The 19300-nt window shown below is 44.4% G+C and overlaps 1 pseudogene; it reads right to left on the reverse strand.

The window, feature by feature from the left end:
- Positions 1 to 568: 568 nt before the first annotated feature.
- On the reverse strand, positions 569 to 6830 carry LOC147725765 (putative divalent cation/proton antiporter TMEM165; annotated as a pseudogene).
- Positions 6831 to 19300: the final 12470 nt, after the last annotated feature.

A 19300-nucleotide genomic window follows, 5' to 3' on the forward strand; every position in this document is an offset into this window, starting at 1 on the left:
AGCCCTGAAATATGTATGCAGTACTATGCAAAAAATCAGGTTGTCACTTTTTCAGAAACTGCAATGTAAGTACTTTCTAGATTATATTTGCAGAATGTCTGAAGAAAATATACAAATACATCTGGACATTTAAACCCTTCCATTACCGCAAAGGAAAAAAGCATGGTGTCAAATATTGACCACTTAAATATTGTTGTATTTGTTTTTACCAACAATATAAAAGAAATAAGCACAGTATGGCAAAACATTTTAAGGTAACTTTGTGGAAAACTGAAGTGGAAGAACATTTTAAATCATGCACTCAAAAATACTATTCACCACCCTCTCCTCCCAAAAAACACAATTAAAATCAAAACAAACACTCAAGTCCTTGTACTTTCTGGTTTTGCAGATAGATAAGTGAGGAACTGACAAAGGTTTTCAATCCCAAAATCTGACTGGCTGTGCAGCATTTCTTTCTGAACCCATTAATCAAATAAGTACGCTATTCTTTACAGTATATACAGCAGTACATTGCAAATGGGTGTCGTAAAGATCACAGTCCACGCAACATCTGACAACAAGTTTGTTATAATCCAGACTCTGGGCTTATAAACAGTGCAGAAAGCGCAAACACGAGGAAAACAATTCCACCAATAATGGTCATAGGGGCATATTACCAAGCAATAGCGATAATTATCGCTATTGCTTGGTTAGCGTGAAAAACTTAACGCTGAGCTGCGGCGATTTTTATCGCAGATAAACATTGGTATTACCAAGGTTTATTGCAAATGCGATAAAAATCGCCCGCAATGCATGAATATCGCTGAAAAGTCAGCGATATTCATGCATTAGCGAGCTTATGCTCTTAGCCATGTTATCCACCTCCCGTTGGATAACATGGCTAAGAACTGCTCAGGGCAGGTGTTAGCTTTTGGAGATATTCGTGCTTAGCGCGAATATCTCCAAAAGTTGGTAATAGGAGATAGCGATGTTAGCGACTGTTTTCAGTCGCTAACATCTTGGCACGCCCACTTTGCATGTCATTAGTGATAAATATCACTGACATGCAAAGTGGGGCCCAAGATGGTCGCTATCTCCTACTAGCTGTCGCTCACTGGTGTTAGCGACAGCTAGGTAATAGGGAGATAATTTTATCTCCGCTTTCTTGGAGATAAACCCTCTTGATAATATGCCCCATAGTTCGTACAGACTTTTTTTGCGCTATCATTTGTCCTCCAATAACTGCAAAACCTGTGCACAAGCAATGTCCTATCGTTCCACCAACTGCCACACCTCTGGAGCAGCCAAAACAGAAAACAATTGCTGTCAGCTATGAATGATGTACTCACTCTGCTAAAAATGTTAAAGTAAAGGCTTGAAGAAATATTGAAGGGATAAAATGTTGTCACTTTCTCGGTCCAGAACTTGTGATGCCTCCCATTTCTACATTTTCGGGCCCATTAAGAAATTTTGATTGGTGATATTCTTCATCTTTTCTTTTAATTTCTACTTGACCATCGTCAGGGTTCATCAGATGAATCTTCATACCTTCTCGAAAAATCCTTAGCCCTAAAATAGCAAACAGCGCCTGGACACTTGGGGCATATGTAGGTAGGCGTTTGGATTCGCAAACGCCGGGGTTTGCGAATCTCAAACGGTGCTTTGGTATGTAGGTGCATATTAGCAAAATAAGGAATCGCAAAAATTGCGATTCCTTATTTTGCTCAAGCATTTAAGGAATTGCAATTTAATTTAATTTAAGGATGGTATTTTGGGATTTCCTTTCAAAATGCTATTTTTTTAAAAATTCAAAGTGCCATGTGGCGCACAGACATGCCCTTAGGGCATGTCTGGGTGCCACATGTACTTCGAGGCACATTCCAGGGGTGCAACAGGTGTCCTTTGGACACCCTGGCACCCTTGGAATTGCGATTCTCAAATTGCAATTTTCTCATAGAAAACCGCAATTTGAGAATGTATCCCCATTCATTCCCATGGGCCTCTTAGCCCATAGGAATGAATGGGACACTCATTCCTTAATTGTGATTCGCAATTTGCTAATCGCAACTAAGGAATGTTAGAGACTCGCAAAAAAATTGCGAATTATTGCCTACATTCCATTTTGCTATTCTCAAATTGCGATTCCTTAAAAATCGCTATTTGGGAATCGCAAAATGGAAATTACCTACATATGCCCAATAGTATGTGTATACTGTAGTTGCGTAACCAAATATAACTGATAAACATTTCATCAGGCCTAATGCAAGCATAGCACCTGCCAAAACAGTCAAATGATTATAACGCATTGCCATGATAGAAGCAATTAAGAAAGTCTTATCTTATCTCCAAGTTCTGAAACAATGATGATGGATATAGCTGCCACAAATGCATGGATGAATCCCAAGTTATCTGCGTTTAGAGTGTCTTCTTCTTAATGGTGCACTGGAAGATGCAGGGTGGACACCTTCTCTGCGGGGCCTTGCTGGGGTGGCTCAGGTTTGTGTTGCGGTCGTGCAGGGTGTGGTTGTGGCTCCTTATTTCCGTGTCCCCTGTCGTCATCTTCTTGAATGGCGTTTGCCAGCCCAGGCAGTGTTGGGGTTAGCAGGACCGATGTGGGAAGAATGTGTATTTTTGAGGCCAGTTGTGAGACTGCTCTACTGGAGTTCTCAATTGTCTCAAATGGGATCTGGCTGGTCTTCGATGGCTTTTACTACAGTGCCCATGCTCTCTTCCTGCATAAGTGCACGGAAGCAGCAGGCCAGAGCACAGAGCAGCCACCTCGACTGGTGTCAAAACACAAGCAATAAACTTCCCATTGGCGCGCAGCATAACTTTCAAGTAAACAAAGAGTTTTTCCCAATGGGAGATGCAAAGTGCTCAGATCCAGACAGGATTCAGAGTTTTAGCATACACATTCTACAACATTCACTCCACTTTCAGTCTGTTGGCTTGGGAGACACTTACCAGAAAGAAAAAAAACTATGTGTAAGTAAAAAATGTACAATATATTATAATAAAAAACATATGAATTCCTATGCATTTGTAGTTAAAAACATGTAATACAACAAATTAAAACCAACTAATGTGGAAATGGAGAAAAAAGTTGGAAAAGACGCTAGTGTCTGTCTTAATCTGGTCACTACGGGTCTTAGTTTGACAACAATGGGAGGAGTGATTTTTCCTTTTCAACCAAAAACAGTTTGTTGGCAACTCCGAATGTGACACTTTGTAAATGCGTCGACGCGTTTCGGGAACCTTAGTTGATAGTGGTCCCCTTCTTCAGGACAGTTTCTATTTGTTTTCTCCAATACACTGAGTATCACCTAATAAATAGAACATAGCTTTAGTTTCTTATGTATGTCTGATCACAAAACCTCATTCTTAACAATTACTAACATTTCATTTCTGTGCCTTATATTACAATAAAACATAGTTTTTTACACACATGTTACAATGTCTACCACATTTCTAGAGACAGTTGTACCTTTTCACTTAGTTGCCCCTTGTTGTACATATTATCGCTAATCAGAGTTTACAAATCCATCCCTCCATATTGTCGCCCACTATTGAGTAATTGTTCTGTCTAGCTAGTGGCAACCCAGCCGATCAATCATACTGCCACAACTGTCATGCCACATATATATATATATATATCACACATTTGGTTACTGACCGATGCAACAGCATCTTGGTGGTTCCTGTGTATTTTTAATTCTTGTTTCTGAGATCGTTTTCAAATTACTACAGATTCCCACGTTCCTATCTATTATAAAGGAAACGCTGTGTTAATAAGATCTATAGTTTTAGGCTTGATAGATCCAACTTATCTAACGGTACTGACATGATTACCTCGGTTTAAAATGAAGAGGGCCGATTTTAATTTTCAATAATTTCTTTTCGGTTTTCTCTTCAGGTTTCTTTTGTTATGAAGCAACCTATTGGTATAAAAAAAATGTCTTATTACCCTCTTAAGTTACATTAACTCTGTTGGCTAACACTCGAGATAGCTAATATTTACCTCCGAGGTTCCTGTGTACCACATTCAGACGGATATACGTTCTGACGAGGTTCTATAAAAATTACATATATAGTTTTTAGACATCTTATGTCATATTCGAAGTACACACCTAATATTCTATGTTATTCCGGATGCTTACCTTTTTAAAAATTTAGCGGTCTCTTTAAGGTGGTTTCTTTAGCGCACCCGGGTAGTAAGAGCTCATGGCTGTATAGAAAACATAAATGTATTTTTGTAATTCGGGCGGGAGACCTTAACCGGTTCATTATTACTACTCTTATCGCTCCGTTAAAGCTAGTAGTGACTCCGCTGTATTATTAGGAGTTACTTTCGATCGCACATTTAAGTTACCGTCTTTTACGTTTATCCGTGCACGTTCCCCTCTTACCTATTTTTGTTCGCCGATGTGTATTCACCACTTAGTTCTTAGGAAACTAAGTGGTGATCTCACAGACGCCGCAGCAGCAACCCGGGAATACAACTTTTTTCTCCATTTCCACATTAGTTGGTTTTAATTTGTTGTATTACATGTTTTTAACTACAAATGCATAGGAATTCATATGTTTTTTATTATAATAAATTGTACATTTTTTACTTACACATAGTTTTTTTCTTTCTGGTAAGTGTCTCCCAAGCCAACAGACTGAAAGTGGAGTGAATGTTGTAGAATGTGTATGCTAAAACTCTGAATCCTGTCTGGATCTGAGCACTTTGCATCTCCCATTGGGAAAAACTCTTTGTTTACTTGAAAGTATACTGGTGCTCTATTTCCCTTTGGGTAATCAAGAGCCCCTCTCCCCCCTTTTTCAAAACTGCGCAGCATAACTTCCAGCGTTATGTTTACCTCAAATATATATGAAAATAAAGTCTTGTTTGTGCTATATAAAACAAACAAAATATAGCTTAAAAAAATTCCCCACCTGATTCCTTACCTGGACTGGTGAACTGCTGACTCCTAAATACACTGTAGTCCTCCAAGTCCGGACAGCAACCTGCTTCCATAAAATGGCTTCTTTCAAGTAATAAGTTCCACCATCCACTGGAAAATGCAGACTCACACGCGGGAATCAGTGTGAGGTATAGTCTGCACAGACTCGATTCCTCGGCATCCTGCCTGCCACACCCTTTCCCAACTCGTCACAGGTTGGGGTCCCACCCACGCCATGTAACATGTTCGGAGAGGGTGTGGTGCCAATGCCATCCACTCTCTGATTGACGTGGAGGCTTAGCGATCACAGGCTTGGTTTTCAAATGCCCAGGGCTAACTTTGTCTGCACGCCATCATGGGGCTAAGTCTTTGCCGAGCTGATGACGTCACAGCCTTCAGGGCTGTGAGGTTCTCAGCCGGCAAACACTTAGGCTTCCTTGGGCCCTCCCGGGGAGCATTGCAACTGAGAGTAGGTCACGTCACATGACCTGAATCCGATTCCAGACTCCATGGCCACTGTCACCGCAGCAGTATCGGTGAGTGGGGCAGACAGTGCCCTGTATTCACTACAGATGCAGTGTATATATTGGGAAGACTACAAAAAAGGGTTATTTTTTTTTACTAAATAAAATCAAAATTTTGATGAATGTAACGGGGGAGAGCCCCTACGCCCTCGAGGAGAAACCGCCACTGTAGCTAGGACCTCTGCCATTAAGTGCCTTATGACTAAACCAGAAGATTTTGAACTTAATTCATTGGTGGACTGGTAGCCAGTGAATGGCAGCCTTGACTAAGACACCAGAATTTGCATCTCAGCATTGCAGTTCCTCAGGACCAATGCATCGCCCTAACTGCGCAACGCATCCTCAAGTCTGAACTTCGCATCTCATGCCCTACTCGACGGGATTCTCGATGACAATGCAGAACCTCTCATCACAGCATCATCGCAACCGGGATCCGATGCATCACTTCGGCTGAGTGACACATCTTCCACATGGATCCTTGGAACGCTCCTCAAGTCAGGATTTAAGGTACTTTGTTCAATGGGTCTAATGGGGCCATGTAGCTGGCCCACACTCCACCATGATCAGCCTGAACTTGTGTTTTTGTCCCGGTCTCGGTCTGGCACGACCAGATATCGAAAGTTGGCGCGTTGTGTTTTTTGGCACAATCTGACAAAAATCTTTAAAATTGTATAACTCTGCGTTTACTGATTCGATTTGGTCGTTTTTATTTTGTTTTATTTCCATAAAAAGTACACTATTTTTCTCACAGTTTGAAATGTTGCACAAATACTTTACACATTGCCTCTAGGATAAGCCTGACAGCTCTGAGACAAGCTACCACAGGTTTTCTTTTTTTTGTTGCAATTTTAAAGAGCACAAACTCGACCCGAAGGTATTGGAGCACATTACATAAATACCAGTTGCAATACACAAATACACATACATTTTTCGGTAAGATGCAATTAAATGATTTGCCCAGAATCACAGGATGTTGAGCCAACACCGGATGCGAATCTGGTTCCTCAGTTCCATGGACGGCAGCTCTGGCCATTAGGCCAAATCCTCTCCTTAGCACAGGTTAATACAGGGTTGGCTTTGCCATACCCTGACAAGGACTGCGGTTGCTTCTTGACCAGGGCTCCAGCCCCAGTCAACCAACAATCCAATTTCTTACACAATTCTAATGTATAGGCACCAGCACATGGTTTAGACAGGTATAATATGTGCTTTATGGTAAATAACATGTTATATGTAGGTATGGCAGGAGGAACACCGCTTAAGCACTTACTTGTGCTTTTTTTCTTTGGCTTTTTCGGGGCAAAGGCAGATTAGTCCACTTTAGTGAATTCAGCTTTTCACCAAAACATATACTTTCGTGCTGATCCACCCTGGACATCTCGCCTTCCATAAATTTGCAGAGGATGGTGCAAAAGGGTTTGGGTGCAGCACAAGCGCCAACTTTCATTGCAAAATAGCTTTTGCACATAAAAGTTGATCAGTTGCTGCTGTTTGTGACATTCTGCAATGCTTTTTGACAATTAGCATCACTTGAATATCAGCACAAACCCTTAGTAAATCTGGACCTTTATTCTCTTCAACTGCCATCAAAGGCTTCCATGGGCATCATTTAGGGGTCACCAGGGGTGGCAGGTGGGACCCCAGGTTTGACCCTTGCAACACCTGCCACTGCCTTGGTAACCCCTGACCTCACAGTTGGCAACATCATTTTCTTCCTAGGATTTGCGTGATTGGGACTGGGCTCTCTCACAGGCATCTCCAATCACGCATTGCCTTTGAGAAAGGTCGGCTGCGTCCCCACCCACTCATGCAGGTTCAATTGGGTCACGGGAAGAACACAAATCCTTTCTTTGGCACCTGCCAACCTTAACTGTAATATCAACCATTCTGCTGCCTAGATATTTCCTTTTCTATTCCACACTGGAGAGAAAAAGTGTTTTTATCCTGATTCGCCTTTCCTGGCCCTGCAGCTGCTTATCTGATCGGGTGTGACAACGAACCAGCAGGCTCCTCATCTCGTAGCACAGCTGCCGGGCTTGGCTCCGCCACAACTCTACAGAAACCGACCGGCCGGGCTTGGCTACGCCGGCCGGACTACATCCTCCATTATCCCTAGGGGGGCAGTGACGACGCCAGTAACCAGCGCGCCAGGAGGCGCATAAAGCACCGGCAGGGGCCGAGTTCCCCGTCTTTCTTTTTCCTACCCCTGCTGCCTGACTTGAAGGCTCTTCATCTTGTAGCACAGCGGCCGGGCTTGGCTCCGCCACAACTCTACAGAAACCGACCGGCCGGGCTTGGCTCCGCCGGCCAGACTACATCCCCCAGCATCCCTAGGGGGGCAGCGACAACGCCAGTAACCAGCGCGCCAGGAGGCGCATAAAGCACCGGCAGGGGCCGAGTTCCCCGTCTTTCTTTTTCCTACCCCTGCTGCCTGACTTGAAGGCTCCTCATCTTGTAGCACAGCGGCCGGGCTTGGCTCCGCCACAACTCTACAGAAACCGACCGGCCGGGCTTGGCTCCGCCGGCCAGACTACATCCCCCAGCATCCCTAGGGGGGCAGCGACAACGCCAGTAACCAGCGCGCCAGGAGGCGCATAAAGTACCGGCAGGTCCCTCGTCCCGCGAGGACGCGCGCGGGACGCGCCGGACGAAGCCCGGACTAAGGGCGGACAGTCTAAGACAGTCCGAGACAGGCAGAGACTGGACTGGGCCAGTTACTCTGCCCGTATCTCTAAGGTGAGACTTTCCCATTGCTCTAGGCCGAACCAGGACACTATTTGCCATAGACTTTGTATGAATTGTGGCTAAGTTGCTTTGAGGGTTTGTGGTACACGTTGTCTTCGTATCTACACAGTGTTCCTGGGAGGGTACTGCATATTGGTGTGCTATGTCTAGTAAAAAGCTATCCCCGGCAAAAAATACCATGGACAACTTCCTTGTACAGGTAGTTGCTAAAATCAATAGTGAGAGGAGATCCTCACTTGGGTTGGGTGTATCTCCTAAATCACCTACATCCATTTTGCCGGCACCTGACCCGGTTCAATTCCCTGACCCAGTTAATAGTAACTGTCCTGCTGTAATACCTGATCTTGATGACAATGCTATTTCGGTTCAGACTAACTGTGTACTGGAAGTTAGTGATAGTGAAAATGAGGTTGAACTACATCCACCTGAGGAAAAAGCCCCTACCCCAGTGCCTGCGCCGCGCACTACTAGAGGAGTTAGAAAGGGTCAGCCCAAGCGCGGAGGGCTTCGTTCAAGGCGGAAAAAGCCTGCCTCTCCACCTAGTAACATTGTGGTGGAGGAAGAAGGGTTAATTGACGAAGTCTGCATGTCTTTAATTAATGAGCAATTTAAGAAGTTGTTGGGCATGATAGATACTAAGATTAAGGGAATTGTAAAGCCGTTGGTAGGCAGGATAGAAAAGCTCACTAACAAGGTTAACCGATTAGGGGATCTTTTGAATAAAACTTTGGATGATTCAGAAAAATTGCCTGCAGAAGTCGCTAACAGGGTTGAGTTAAAGAAGGGAACCTCTAGATCTGAGGGTGGTGGAGGAGCATTTCCCTTGTCTAATCATCCTGTGGCTCCTCAGGCAGTTGTAGTGGATGGCGAGCAAGGGGTAGTTGTTCCTCCAGTTGTACCTACAGCTCCGGAACCTGTGAAAGGCTCGGTTGAGCTTATAGTTGAGGCTTCCCCTCTAGTCCTTGTTTTAGCTAATGTCCCCACACTGGCTCCAGGACAGGACGAAACTACCTCATCACTGTTGTCCAAGGCCTTACACTGGCTGACTAATAATATGGTGATAACTCCCTAGGGTAAGCAACAGCTGGCAGAGGAACTAGTTATGGCCAGGAGGGTGGAGTGGATTGGAAGCAGTCCAAAAAGATTTAGGGGTGATTGTGTTGTTTTGAATTTTTCAGACCCTGAGGTATTAACCAACATATTGCCCAACCTTCTACTGCCACAGCGAAGATCCACCGACATCATCCCACTTACTTTAGACTTTTTTTATTATCGAGTGGGAGGGGTCCTAATCGGTGTACATTAAGAACAAAATGGAATGTGGTTTCAGCTAAGGGGAGGAGTGTTGTTAAACCCACTGAGTGGGGACTCTCCCCTAGATGCATCAACGTTGTCATTTGCGATTCCTTAATTGCGAAAAATAAGGAATCGCAATTAAGGATTCGCAAATGGCAATGCATCATTAAATTCGCAATTTTATTGGAATTCGGTAAAAATCGCAATTTTTACCGATTTCCAATAAAATTGCGAGTTCCAAATAGCGAATCCGATATTCCCATTCATTCCTATGGGCTGAAATGCCCATAGGAATGAATGGGAATTGCGAATTCGCAATTTCAATTTGGAATGCATCAAAGCCTTTCAAGGGTGGAGAGGGGGGTCCAAAGGACCCCCCCCTGCACTCATGAAATGGACATTTACATGTGAGTTACATACACACATGTCCTAAGGACATGTGTGCCTGTAATGTGCACGTTTAAAAAATGCATTTTCATGCGTTTTTAAACATTTTTGCAAATTACCACGAAGTTCAACTTCGTGGTAATTTGCATTTGCAATTTTGGAAATCGCAAATGTTTTGGGGATGATGCATTGCTGTTAAGGAATCGCAAATGTGCGATTCCTTAACAGCAATCGCATTTTTTGGAACTCGCAAAAAAAGCGATTTCCAAAAAATGCTTGATGCATCCCAGTAACCAATTTAGGAAGTGCAAAAGGCCGATTTATGCGAATCGCACCGTTTGCACTTCCTAAAATGGTTGATGCATCTGGGCATAAATCTTTGAATAGGTTCTCAGCCCTCTCCAATCTGAATGACTGTGATTGACTCCCTGGGGGTAAAAGTTTATTACCATCAGCTACAAACGACCAGAGTCTATGCACCTTGCCTGCCCATAATGGCAATTGCTACAGAAATAGGACAGCTACTAGGCCTGGGGCTGTGTTTGGTAATGAGGTTGCCCAACCGGATGCTTCAAGCAATGTAGCCCAGACAAGTTCAGCAGTATCAGTAGCAGGAGTGCCTTGTTCCTTGATTTTAACTCCTGAAGTGCAAGTTGGTTGTTTGACTGGGGTGGGGAACCTAATCTCTTGGAATTTGGCTGGGTTGTGTTCTAAATTAGATTGTGGGGACTGGCTCGGCTTTGTTAGTTCATATGATGTATGCATATGCCAAGAGACCTGGGCATGTGAACCTGTTTTTGTGCTAGGTTATTTACATTTTTCTGTGCCAGCAATAAAGGGTCCAAAAGGGAGACCAATGGGGGGTCTTACAATTTGGGTTCGACAGACCCTTAAACTTACCATTAAAAACATAGAGCCAAGCCATAATGACATCCAGTTGATCAGGGTAACTAGTGATGTATCTGGGTCACTTGATATATACAATATATATGCTAGAAGTGTAAAGGGTGGTCGATCTGATGTTTTAACTGCCTTGGGTAATTTTCTTGACACATTTTCCCACGACAACAAATGTTGTAATAGCAGGTGATCTTAATCGGACTTTTGAGCCTCTGGTCACGTGTGAGGCCTTCCTTGGAGCAGAAGAGGACTCCCGTTGGGGTATCCCTGAGTTAGATCTGAAGCCAGTCACACGTTGGACCGAGGACATAATAGATCTGAATGCTATGCGCCTCGAAAAAGGTCTGAGAGCTTTGAACGGACGAACAGCATTCGACAAAAACGGCTCTATGACCTTCGATAATGGAAGACACAAAAGCAGGATAGACTATGTTATTTGCAGCATAATGCTGTGGCCATCTGTCTGTGATATGGAGGTTGTCGTGAGACCCGAGAGCGATCACAACCCCCTATGTGTGGAGCACAAATGGTGGTCCGCCGGGACAAATTTAACTTGCCTGAATGCTCTTGCTCCACCTTTGATCATTCCAGAAAATAATATGCGTAGGCTTAAATGGGCTAGCGTAGTGACCAATCAACAGGCTATCGATAATATCAATTATGAAACTGACAAAGCTATAGTAGCTTTGGAAACAATTAGTGTTTCTCCCTCTGGCCTGGGGGATGTGGTTAATATCCATGATACCCTTTTTGTTAAGATCAAAAAACACTTTCTGAAACCTGCTAGGCGCAATGGGGCAAGAGTTAATAAAGATGCAAAATGGTATAATGCCGAATGTAGGGCCGCACGACTGGCTCTGGGCCAGGCCATCAAAAAGAGGGTGACCAAAACTATCCGCCTAGGCAGAAAGAGTTACAAAGCCTGCATAGCGAAAGCCAAAAGAGCCTGGGATGAGCAACATTGGTGTAAACTGAAAAAAGCTAGCGACAGAAAGGATTCCAGAGTGTTCTGGAATATTGTCAAATGGGGTAGTGAGAGAGTAGAGGAACCCCCTAACAACAACGTACCTCAGGAGGCCTGGGTAGATTTTCTTTAGCTCACAGTATGCTCTTAATACTCAGATTACAGGTGAGGACAGTATTATTATGTCATTTTCTCAAGGTAAACTTTTTACTTATAAAGAGATTATGATTGCTATAAATGCTGTGAATAGAGGACGTGCTCCTGGTTCGGATGGCATCCCTGCAGACATTTTTTTAAATGATAAAGAGCGGTGGTTTAAATATAATCATTTACTTATCAATTTCATCGCTAAGGGTGCTGAGGTCCCGGCTACTTGGAGAGGAGCAGTGATCGTCCCAGTGTTTAAAAAGGGAGACCGTGCACAGCTGGGTGATTATAGGCCAATAAGCCTTATCGACACCGTACAAAACATAGTTGGCCGTGTGGTTGTAAACAGGCTCCTTGACTGGGCAGAGGACAATAATATCTTATCGCCCTATCAAGCGGGATTTCGAAGGGCAACAAGCACGGTGGACAAAGTATTCCGCTTCCAATAGCTTCAATGGAAGACTGTGGTGCTGGGAGGAGGCAGCCTATATGCGGCATTTGTCGATTTGAGGGCTGCCTTCGACCTGGTGCCACGGGCCACATTGTGGCAAGTCTTACAGAGTCTGGGGGTCCCTGAGGAACTATTGACCTTGGTAATGCGGCTGCACGAGCTTACTTTTGCTAAAATACAGTGGGGAGGTCATGGTATGGTCACAGATGCCTTTCCCGAAAAAGAGGGGTTCGACAAGGGTGTTCAATGGCTCCAACCTTGTTCACATTGTACATAAATGGTGTTGTCCCCCGCATGGTAACAGCTTCAGTAGATGCTCCCTCTCTTTCAGGGTTAAAAATCCCTATACTAATGTTTGCCGATGATACGCTTATTCTGTCTAAAACCCCTAGTGGTTTGCAGCGTGCTCTGTCCATTTTTGAGAATTTCTGTGGGGAACATGGATTGGAGGTGAACGCCACTAAAACTAAACTCATGACTTTTAAGCCACACCGCAGCTTTAAGTCTAAAATTGTCATGAGTGGGCGGCCTCTTGATGTGGTAAACCATTCACATATCTGGGAATCCTTATTGCAGATAACAACAGGTGGAGTCAACACATAAACATTGCTGCCCTGCGACATTAGCAATTATCGGGTGCCATTAATTCGGAACATAGGAAGTCTTTGACCAAACCCGTCAAGCCAGCTTTGCTGGTTTACGAAGCAAAGGCAATTGGGTCCGCACTTTATGGCGCGGAGATGTGGGGCTTTGAAAATTTGAACTCTTTACAAGGTTCAGAGAGTAAATTTTTAAGGCTACTCACTGGCACCACGAAAAGTACTCCACTCCTGCCTCTAAGATATGAGCTTGGTAGGAAACAAATCAAGGACCTAGCCAGACTACGACCAATCCTATATTGGCGAAGACTCTGGACTACTCCCGAGCTTGCGCATTATGCCGAAGGTTTTATTGATGTCATAAAGGCGGACTGCTTTCCTAAAATTAGTTGGCTCAATTCACTGAAAGCAATATTGTTTGAGCTTGGGTTAAGTTCTATATGGCTTGACCCAGCAGGTGCATTATTTCCCACCAAGTCTGTTCTAAAAAATATATTTTGGGAACATGTTGCTAGCAGGAGTCTGAGTAATTCCAGTAATGGGTCCATGTCTGCGGGTTTCCTTGAAGTCAAACTGTATCCGGCTTTGGAGTCGTATTGGGATATCATCTCAAAGCCGGGTGACAGGAAGCTCCTATTCCAATTGAGAGCTGGAGCCCTCCCCATAAGATCACTGACAGCCAAATGTGGCTCAGGGGGGTGTGACACTTGTCCAGCCTGTGGAACGGGGAAGGAAACTCTTGGTCATTTTTTGTTCTCCTGTAAAGCATACTGTGCTCCAAGGCGCGCCTGGCTAGCACCTATGTGTAGGAACCTTGGGACCACCTGTAGTTCTGTTGCCCTGCGTATTATATGTTCAAGCCCACTTACATGGATATTAATAGCCACAGCAAAATATATTGGTTGGGCATGGGCGATCAGATAGAGACTGCTAGTTAATTAACTATTCTCTGTCTGTAAAATCTGCCTCTATGAATTTGTTCCTATTGCTTTTTAGACTAATAATGATTTTGTAACCAGACAGAGACTGCTAGTTAATTGACTATTCTCTATTTGTAATACCTGTTCCCATGAAATTGACACTATCGCTTTTTAAACTATAAATGTTTTTATAATCTTGCTATTTTTTAATAATGTATTAATCAAATCTCTTTTTAATCATTTAACAAATACTGTGAGAATCTTTTTTTAATTGAATGTATTTTATGAATCCAATAGTGCCTTGCCAATGTGTTTGACTGTAAATTTAATTCCATTTTAATATTGTTAATATTTTGTGTATGCTTTGCTTTTATGAGTAATCACTCGAATAAAGCACTATTTGAATTTGAATTGCAACATCAATGCCTGGAACACCAGGGCAACATGTCCTTAGCGACGAAGGTTCGGTCTCCACTTTCTTTTTTGCAGTTAATTTTTTATTTCACCAATAGACCATCATATTATACTTTCCACTATTAGGTTAATAACACATGGAGTACAATTCATTGGAATATGTCACTCCATGGTCGCTGAGGTAAGTAAAAATGCTTTGAAATGTGTGTTGTGTGCAAGGTTGTGAAGGTGAGTGTGTTTAGGTGAAAGACAGTGTATGTATGTGTGAATGTGTGTGCATGTGTAGGTGTGTGAGTGACATATGATGTCCCTTGGCATATGATGTCCCATCCACCAAACCTGCCATTTTGGTGAATTGACATCCAAGAAGGCTTCCCTGCCAAATGGACTCCAATGAGGCGAGTCAATACTGGAAACCGTCCTAGCTTGCTAAAAAAGTGAGTTCCCTTCAGATTAAAGTTCCCTTGAGGAGACCATGCATTCATTCCCAGGGAGCACTCTCCAGCATGGATGTTTCCAACTGGGCAACACACACACTGGCACAGACAGATCAGTAGTTTTCATTTTCCCCAGAGTGACTAAATACCTCTTCACGATGACAATAACAGAATTATTTGTATCAACATTATGCCAAATAGTGATCATTGTTGGTTCTTTTGTTATTCTTTAGTAAGTCCCTAATGGGCATTGTAACTAACCAGATTGAAGTTACTCATAATTGGATATATAATTCTAGTATAGCTATATAATGATAGAATAATGTACAATGGTGTGTTTAGTTTCAGCCTTTATATAACTTGATGATGTGTATCCGCTGAACAGAACATGGTTGGAAGAGGCATTCTCAGGTGAAATCCAAGGTTGTTTTTTTATTTTGACGATTCAATTCTTCACATAATTTTACCACTATTTCTTTCTGTATGTTAACATGTCTTTCAGTAATGTTTACTCCAACCTCTTTCGATCTGTATACTTTCTTTAAATAAAATGCAGGGTATTATAAATATGTTCAGCTTTCATGAAGATAAACTGTGACTTGTTAATTTAAGTGTTGGCTCCTATTTTCCTGTCTATTATTCTGTATAAGATTTTTTTTTCTGTGGGGTCATTCATGCATAAACAGCAAATGTGGGGAGCCAGCCAACCTCATTTTATTTAGATTTCGTTTTTTTACAATGCCCTCATCTAATTCCTGTTCAGTTTGGAACAAAGGGTTGTTACTTGTTTATATGACTAAAACATATTATGGATATTTAGGCAACGAATATAAAACAAATAATGGAAATGCAAAGAATATAATATTTATTTCAGTCTTTATTATAAAATTATAAGAGTGGATTATTACGTGGGTGTGAGTTAGGGTACTGGGAAGTAGCAAATAATTGTTTGGTGAGGTGCTCTTTTTAAATTTCAAAATGTTGCCCAAATTCATCCAAAACTGTACTTGACCAGCTGCATGCAATGGCTTCCTCTGCCTGCCAAAATCTGAAGGGGAGTTTGCTGGCAGAGGTAACCAATAACGGAGTAAAAGCTCACAAGGGAGCCCTGTTCCTGATAATTTGAATCCCAGTTTTTTTAAGGATGATTCACAAATTGGATGCCCTTTGAAGAAAGAATCCTTTCCGGTGCATCTTAAATGGTGAACAGGTGCACATTTCTTGGTGTAAATTCCTCTTGAGAGATTCATGTCAAAGATATTTCTCTGCAGACTTATATTATTTCAGTCATTCCTACAATTCAGAACTCAAATACATCAACTGTGATTTACCACAAGGATAATCACTACCTTTAGATTGTTTTAATCCGTACAAGTGCCATTGAATGAATTGGTAAAAGGAGAAAACATACAAATACAACAAATCACATTGGGGCATATTCTCAAGGACTTATCGCAGAGTTAACAGCACTTTGTCACAGCCAAAGTGGCGATAAATGTATCGCCCTATTCACAAATTGGTGCTAAAAGCCCATATCACTAGTTTCCCCACAATAGCAGCCGCAAAAAACATCGCCACCGACGACCCCGACAACTATCACTAATGAGATGGGGAGTAGGCGTTCCCGTGCAAAAAGCAGTGACAACACCACTTCGCAATGTTCTGAACAACCAGCCAGATCGGCGATAAGATCACAAAACAAGCAATAAGGTGCGATAGCAGCTGGAAACTAACACCTGCTCTGACCTGGTGTAAAGTCGGACGACAGCCTGCACCACAAAAGGGAGCCCAGCCTAGAGCCACACCAGAAGAATAACAGATGCCATGGAGCCGTTTAACATGCAGCGCAGAGCCCCAACAGGGCCACAACACCCACCAATACCCCACGGACCTCCCCGCCCCCTCCCCCAGACCACCACAGAGGCAGTGCAGACAAAGATAGTGACCCTCAGAAAATGCACCAACCTCACAGACCCAACATCAGAGAATGTCATTGCCCACTACATGCTCAAGGGGACAACCACCCTCCGCATCCTGACCACCATTGTCCACAGACTGACAGTACCAACACAGTTGACAACCAACATCCCACCTCAGACAAAGCTGCTTCCCTTGCTGCACGTGTCGGCCTCTGGTACCCTCCAAACAACAACCGCACAAGACAGAAGAGTCACACAGCCAGCCCAATCCAAGTCCCTCAAAACAGTCATGGATGACACCGTCAGCTTGGTACCCCACTATCTATACTTCCCCCACACCGCACAGGTACAGCCAGAGACCAAGCAAGGCATCCCACACGTGTCAGGTGGCAATTGACTGCACACATGTCCTACTTGTGCCCCCTGCCAACACTGCACACAATAAGCGCAACAGAAAGCGCACGCATCTCACCAGTGTCCAGCCAATATTGGACCACAGGGGAATCTCCACCAACGTCGTCGCCAACCACCCAGGCAGTGTGCATGATCCCTACACCTTCCGAAAGTCCATCATTAACCTGCACTACCAGGATGGCACTCATGGAAATGCACTTCTCATTGGCAAATACCAAATGAACACACCACACACCTCAACTCCACAATCATGTAGCTCACAACACTGGAAATGCACTCGTCAGACGCTCACATACAACATGCCAAACAACATGCACACCCACTATACACATCCGTACAACTTACTGTGCATGTACATCAGCCACCAGTGGCATGGCACCTCAGCCCAACAATAGCAGAATGTGGGAAGAGGTGGGGACCAGGCATGTACCAAGGAGGCAAGTTACCCATTAATAAGAATGTACAAAATGCCAAATGTGGTGTGGATGTGAGGGCCAGACTGCAGTATGCAGACCACACACAAATCCATGTCGACACACACCGCTGGTGTTTGGAGTGTAGTGGAAAGTGGACACAACCATGTCACCCCAGCCAGTGGGGAAGAATGCAGAAATGTAGCTTGCTACGTCCCCCCCGTAATCGTGAGCTGAGTGGGCTGGCCCGGCGTACGTCAGGCCAGTGTAGATGTGTGAATGAAAGGCACGTAACTCTGGCCATGGTCTTCTTCCAAAATGCCCAACGTCTCTCCCAGGGCAGCACCTCTCACCCTGCCACGAGGCCGACGCTATCGCCGTGAGGGGTGTTGCCTGCGATCCTGTGCACCTGCTACACTCGGGCTGCTGGTCCCCGGAGCAGTCTTGCCCACCCCTGCGCACCCAGGCCTCAATGCCCACCTGCCGACACCAGCGTTTGTCAAAAAGGACCCACCACATGCCGGTGCAAGCTCCAAGCCTGGGGGCTGCGACCCTGGCACCTCCTCAGACCATCACGTCCTCCGCGACACATGCCCACAGTACTCCTGTGTCATTGACGTACTCCACCGGCATACCCAGCGGACAAGTAGGTCACACATTTGGAACTGAGTCTTGATTACACCATGGCAGAGAACAAGAATTATGGCTGAGTGTATGTCACTATACTCCCTCCGATGTGGTGACACTAAGTCTGTGTATAGCTTCACAACCACACATGCATGTGGGCCCACGCGGACCACTGCCATCGGCCTATGCTGCGCTCGAGTAGGTCACATAATTGGAATTGAGCATTGATTTTTCGAAGGCAGAGTACATATCATTGCACATAAAGAGAGGCATAAGAGGAGGACGTGTTGCAGTTTGGAGGAAAAAAGGATCATCGTTACGGAGGTGATCAAACACCACAGACAACTGCCCTAGTGTCACTAACTCTGTGCATCGGGAACCTCCAACACATGGCTGTGGGCCACTGCTGACTGCTGCCTCCGGGCTACACTGTGGTCCAGTAGGTCACAGAGTCTTGATTTAGAAATGCCGGAGGTCATATCAGTGTACCGGCATCATCGCAGACTGCATCCCCTCTCAGCCCCAGTGCCACTAAGTTTGTTTCCCAACATTCATGGACACTCTATGGTCGAACATTGGTGGCATCTGAGTTAATGGACTAGGGGGTAGTGTACATCCTCGTGTAGCTGATACCGAATTGGTTACGGCAATGAGGCTCTAGCAGTCCACTCACATTTGCTGCTTCCGGCCGACTCCTGCCCTCTGCATCATGCCCTGGTGGACACCTTCCACTGTCCCCCGTAACCCTCCACCACAGTCCCCTTGGACATCATCAAGGACCCACTCAGTCTGTGTGGCCCTACCTCAGTGGACCTCAAGTCACCCTCCTGTGGTGGTGTGCTTGTGCTGGACACAGTGCTTTCGGGGCCACTAACTCTGTGCAGCTCAAGTCAGAGACCCTGTTTGATTCAATATTTAATGGCCTCTGAGACGATGGCCTTGGGGTTGTCAATTTCATGTGTCTGTGGCCCTGCGCTGTCTGGCTTAACTGCAGTCCACCAGGGCTCACACATCTAATTGAGTCCTGACTGACCCAGACGTGGCATCACCGCAGGTGGCACACGCCACCATTGCCAGGACCACCTCAAACCGCCATCTGCCAGAGTCAAAACAGTGGTACTGGCAGACTGATGGAGTTGCTCACACCTGTTATGGATGCCATCATCTGCCTGATACCCTGCGCAGCACTCCAGGTGCCACTGATTCAGTGCACCG

This window comes from Lissotriton vulgaris, chromosome 3_2 (genome assembly GCF_964263255.1).
Source record: "Lissotriton vulgaris chromosome 3_2, aLisVul1.2, whole genome shotgun sequence".
NCBI lineage: Eukaryota > Metazoa > Chordata > Amphibia > Caudata > Salamandridae > Lissotriton > Lissotriton vulgaris.